General features: G+C 43.1%; 1 long non-coding RNA gene across 1 annotated transcript in view; it reads right to left on the minus strand.

Moving 5' to 3' along the window:
• Nucleotides 1-2,971, minus strand: part of LOC112958872 — a 51,831-nt gene extending 48,860 nt beyond the window's left edge. The window contains exon 1 of the long non-coding RNA XR_003251517.1: nucleotides 2,805-2,971. This is a non-coding gene — a long non-coding RNA (uncharacterized LOC112958872). The remainder of the gene's footprint in view (nucleotides 1-2,804) is intronic.
• Between the last annotated feature and the right edge of the window lie 3,029 nt (nucleotides 2,972-6,000).

The following is a 6,000-nucleotide window of genomic DNA, read 5'->3' on the forward strand; positions in this document are numbered from 1 at the left end:
CACTCCCTCCCCCAGAGAACTAATTGCCTAATTAAGAGATTCTCCTGCTTTTACTGCTTCTCAATCACAGAGCAAGGAAAAAAAGGCCATTCTAACCCAAGTAAGCTCCACTCAGCCGTGTTGATGTTTATGTACTGCTATGCAGGTTATTTACACACCATCCTGCTCAAAATCCAGCCAAGGTTATTGAAGCTGGTGTCCCTCTGAGATTAGCTGTACAGGGATTAAAGTTGTTTGGTAAATTAGATCCTCCTGCATAAAAGCTATTATGTAGGCACCAGCTAGAGGAAAACCAGCCTCAGAAAGGGAAACTGAGTCCTGGTTTTAAAGGKATTCATGTCCTGCAGACCTTGACAGAGGCTGATAGTAACAGTTTGATAGGAAATAATGAATATCAGCCACTGAACAGGAGATCAAACATGATCTAAGGCTCAATATCAGTCACTCAGGTCTACAAAGCGATCAAGGCAACGTCCCATTTCAATAAACAGGAAAAACAGTCTAAAATTAATAAAGACATTTGAGTTAGAGATATAACAATAATTCTAAAACAAAATATGAAAATGTAGGCACGCATTTTAACATTCTGAAGTTTATTTTCTTCCTGTGTTAGAGCATTGTAGGCCAATAGTGTGAAGCAGATAGCATCACGCCCACTGCTACAGCTCTGCACAAGTAGGTGGTGTTGGTGATAATGGATGGCAGGATCACGCTAAATATTGTAATCGTGCTCCCAGAATTGCAGTACCTGAGAAGTGCAGTTAACACCAAGAATATCTTGTTAAATTTGCTGGCATCTTCTTGACAAGTATGGAAATTCAAAACTTTACTTTTTCAAAAGCAAAGTACCAATCACTGTAGAACCACTGGAAGCATGTTTTGTAACTGCCAGGGTCATTCGCAAAGCCAGTAAATATTAAAATATAAACTTGAGAGCTGCTATGACATGACTGTATGAGGTGAGGCTGGTGAGAATAGATCACCCATCTCCTGCTGGGAAACTGGCAAGCACTGAGGGAAATTCACCCCTTTATGGATGTGATGACCACGTGCACTCAACCACTCATTATCTTAAGCTTTTGTTTAAACTCTCAAGCAGACAAGAGTCTCGAGCAGTCCCCATTAACATCAAACCAAAACAGTTTACAACACCTCAGAAAAGTCCAAGTGTTTCTCAAGACAGAAAGGTTTTTGTCACATTGCTGCTACTCATGTCCTAAAGTATATAAGGCTACAAATTCAGAAATAAAGACAGAAGTTATACMTTCTGTATCATTTACAGTCTCCTAGGAAGAAGGCCCCAGAATTTACAAGTTGCTCAACCTACTGCAGAGATAACCTTTCATCAGATAARTGTTATCTGATGAAAGCTTCTTATTTATTAACAGATCTGTAGATGCATGTATCTGCCCAAGTCCAATTCTAGAAGACAAATGTTCTTTAGAACTCCAGAAGGGATAATTCAGGACCACACCTTCAGCCTAAATATTGCTTCTCACCACAAATAATACATTATGCTGTTACGCTTTGCTACTGTTATCATACACCAGGCTTCTTCCATTCACTTGAAATTTCATCAAGTTTCCTTGAAATTTAGGCTCAAACACTGCGGCCTTATAGCAGTGGACCAGAAATAAGGCCAAACAATACATACTTACACCAAGTGCTAATACAACAGAATGGTAGGTTTCAAGACTGATTTTCAGGATTTCGGGTCTGTGATACTGACTTGCCACAGACCACACTGCTAAAACAAGGGGATGTGGTAGAGCTAAGTATCTAAGTCAGTGGCTTCCTCAAAGTCATAGGGAAAGGGACTRGAATTAGAGGGAGCTGCAGCGGGTATTATTATAGGCAATTTGGGAGTCCTGGAAATATCTTGAATTCTGACTCAAAACATGCTCTTGCCCTAGTCAATCCAAATTGAACATCATTATCTTGATGTTCAATTCACTCACATGAAGACTGCTCTCCCAGGAAGACAGGTAGCCAAAGACAGCCTCCCTATGGAGCAAGGTCCCCTCTACTAAAAGCAGAAAGAAAACAAAGAACTTCCTGACTCATCACTAACCCTTTAAAACAGTTCTCACTTCCCAAAGTGAGGAAACCATTCARGAAAGGCTGAGACATGCAAATACTCTCCACATTGTCATCTCCCTGCATCATGCTAACGCTCAGGTTTCCCAGACAGCTGCCATCCCATCGAGGTTTTTCTGGACATAGACTTGCCAGAATATAAACACTGAATATAATTTTAAGCTAAGAATGCCAATTTCTCTTTCAGGAYTTAAGGACTTTTTGCTGAAAAACTTCTTTGCATTCTGTCTAGTGTCCTTATTTGTCCTCCCCACTSAAGTCCTCCAGTAACAGGAATGCATTAAGCTCTTGGGTTAGGTGTTAAAATGTACCCTGTGTTGGATTGCTCATTTGAACTCCTTTGTAAGGAGAAAAACAGAAAAAAAAAAAAAAAGAGATCCAGGAGAAATAGATATATTATAAGAAAGGAAAACTCAATGTGACAATAACAACAGGCAACAACTCAGTTCATCTCACATCAAAGAGGCCTAACCAGACAACAGCCCCACTTCCTCTGCTGCCACACAGAGRAAAACTGTTTCACAGACAAGCGTTTCAGGCTGTTGCAAATGCCCAGAGGTGCCCAGGCGCAGGCAGACAGYGATGCTCACATTTCACAGCCTGCAGTGCAGCAGGCAGCCACTACAGCAGTGCAAGAGGAATTGGGGGCAAGGCTGGCACCTCTCCTGCCTGGCACGTGGACCTCACTGATGCTTCCTCACCCTTACCTGGTGCTCTGTAGGATAGTTTCCTCATCCRGTGCTCAGTAGCCAGGAAAAACAAGCTCACAGGCATATGGGCAAATCTCAGGAGCAGGTCATGGTGAGGTGGAAATGAGGGTTGGAGCCAGGTACCGGCAACCAGAGCCACTTTGTAGCATCACTCACATTAATCCAACAAAGCTGCATGAACCCTGAAACACGCCTCCCATCCTCATTTTTAATCTCCTTCTCAAGGTGGCCCCAGCCACTGCAGAGGCACGTGGGGAGGAGGAAGCCGTGTGCAGGTGAGGACCATAACAAGGCCCAGCTGAGGCTTGTTGAGGGGGCCATTACAGCCTGCTGGAGGGGCAGGCCCCACACAGGCCTCTCCACCTCCCAGGGCAGCTGAAGGATCTTGTGGTGGTACCACAGATACCTCCACAGTGGCCCTGYCTAGAGCAGAGCTGCTTCACAGTGGGACGAGCACAAGAGCCACTGACTGCCCCCCAAAACAAGGAGCTGTGACTGAAAGTGTGATTGGTGCCATCACATGGGGTGATGGGAAAGGCTTATGGCAGCAGAGAAAACACAAGGAGATGAAAGCAAATAAATGTGGGTAATTGGAATGATTTAATTTGCTAATGTTGCATAAAAAGAGTAATTAGTTCAGTAACAGTGAGAGAAGCAGAGGAATCACACTAGTAATCACAAATAATTACGTGCCAATTATACATAGGGAGTTTTTTTTGTTGTTACTGAACGGTCAGGATTTGGGAACCGGACCAAAGGGCAGACCTCGCTTCCCCTTTCAGTCCCTTTCGCCTTTCTACACGATCAAGGCTTTAATACCTTTTCTCTGGTTTAAAAAGAAAGAAAGAAAAAAAAAAAACTCGATGTGATGTGCATCCAAATTGGGCAGTGATATTATCAGGAAAGATAGACTTGTGGTGTCTTTCCAAAGGCCCCTTTCCGTAGCCAAAATCTTTGTCTTGTCCGCACTGTCACCACCATCTGGCGGCAGCCTCCTCGGCGCCGCAGCCATCTGGCAGCCACCGAGCCGAGTGGAGCCCAAAAACGACATCAAAACGATGAGAATGGAGCCTGCACCTTACTACCAAACCGTCCTGTACTGGCTATGGAGCTGTGTATCTGGCACCCTTTATCTGAGTGACTCTTCAAGCTTTTTAGAGGCTAATTTAAACATTTTTTTTCTTTATTGACTTTAGATAAGTTATTATAACAAGCTAAGAAAACTCTACATGTAAAGCATGAAAATGCCACCACAGGAGATTGAAATTAGTGTTTACTGAGGTAAGACTTTGTCCCAATACAGAATTGTGTATTCAGTAACATGACAACAGTTTTCCTCTCTTTCAAGTTTGCATAGAATTTCGTGATAATCCCCTCTTGATTCCCACACATCTGTAAGAGCTTTTAATGAGATTCATTATATTTTGCTAGAATGGAAAAGGGCTGTCTTTCAATTGCAGATAATGCCCTACTACTAGAGTTACTACCTGGAAAMCCTCATCTTGATCATTTTTCCTAATAGAAAAAAAATACAAAGTACCACTTTCTCCAATTTTTTTTTACTGTATAAAACACAGCAGGTAACTGGTATCTAGCAGATAATATCTCCATTCCCACTTAAACCAGTGGACTGGATCAGCTCAGAAGTGGCACTTCTAATACTGTTTTCTCTTTGCTGTRTTGATCTTGGAACTCCCTTCCAAACAAGATTTTGATCATTTAAACTTTAAGCTATTGCTCTTGGCCCTTTAGTGACAGTTCTAGGCAGCACTTAGGATCTCCCTAGCTATGGGCTGCTGGCGCATTCGCCTCAGCTCTTRAAGGTTTCTTCTGAGGAATAAGGATTGGCATAGGGAAAAAAAGCACAAGTGAGAAAAAAATTGTTTTGCTGGCAGGAATATGGAAACTGCTTTAGCYCCTGATCACTGCTCTGCACAAATGTATTATCTATTCACAGACACATGAAGGCACATGCTGCTTGATGTAACCTCACAGAGGTGCAACTATGAATTTCATTTAGTGGATTCATGGATTTAATTTGGCCAGTGTGATGTAAGATAAGAGCTCTTTTGTAGATTGAACTTAAACATGTAACTAGCGGTTTTCTTCTTATCTATTTTTCTTCCAAGACTGTTTGCTTGCTCTGCCTCTCTCCGATACAGGGGACTGTTTGCCTGGGCCACAGCGAGACCCATGAGAGCAGAGATAAGGGGCAAAAATCTCATTTACAGCCTAGAGACAGAGCTGCTCCCTGGGCCTGTCGCTGCRCTGCACAGGGAGGAATCACGACCTCAAGTCCTATCTCAAACCTCTCCCCATAGTCCTGTGTGAAGCACCAAACCAAACCAAACCAAAGGAGCAAAAACTCCAAATGATGCAAATTCTCCACGCTGAGTAATTCGTAATTCCCCTTCAGAAGCYCCCTGGATGGTTGCAGCTTTCCTGCATGCGGCAGGAAGGGCCTGGATACAATGGGAGGTGGGTTGTGCACTGAGAGCAGGGGCTGGTGTGGGGCAGGCGCGAGGCACGGGGGCACCCAGGGCACGCAGACCCCCATGGCACCCTCAGCCCCCCGTCAGGAAAATAATATAATAGCGTTTTGTTAAATAAGGCAACATGAATCTGATTTATCTGCTGGTAAAAGAGCTRAACAAGAACTACTTTTTTGCATATTTGTGCCTTCCACTGATGTAGCTAAAGCTAGTGACATTTCATGCCATTTAATATCTATTTCTTAGACAGTTTTTCCTCATGAAAACTACTTTAAAAAGTGTTTTCCTCCTGATACAAAATACCAGCATCTAAGTTTTTCCTCTTACCTTAATTTGGAGAATTTCTTTCCTATGCCCTTGTGAAGATTATGGGAAATAACTCTCATAGCAAGTCAGAGCTTCTTTGATCTGCTCAACACAGAGCTACCTTTTTCACCTCGATGCCCCTTGCAGGACAAGGCTGCTCCCCACATGTTCCTGCTGTGGATACATCCGAGAGGCCTGAGAGCCCTTTAATGCTCTGAGGGTCACGCTGGGAGACCCTGCCTAGGAACTTCCCTTTGCCCTCCATCACTTACTGAATATCACGCAACATAACGTTCAGGATTCAGTGTACATACAGAGAATTAGTTTGTGCCTAAACTAAGAAGTTTTAGGGCTTTTTTTAAATAGACCATTAAAGCTTGCAACTTGAGACATTA

Source organism: Nothoprocta perdicaria, unplaced genomic scaffold (genome assembly GCF_003342845.1).
Source record: "Nothoprocta perdicaria isolate Ctin4 unplaced genomic scaffold, notPer1 scaffold_113, whole genome shotgun sequence".
Taxonomy (NCBI): Eukaryota; Metazoa; Chordata; class Aves; order Tinamiformes; family Tinamidae; genus Nothoprocta; species Nothoprocta perdicaria.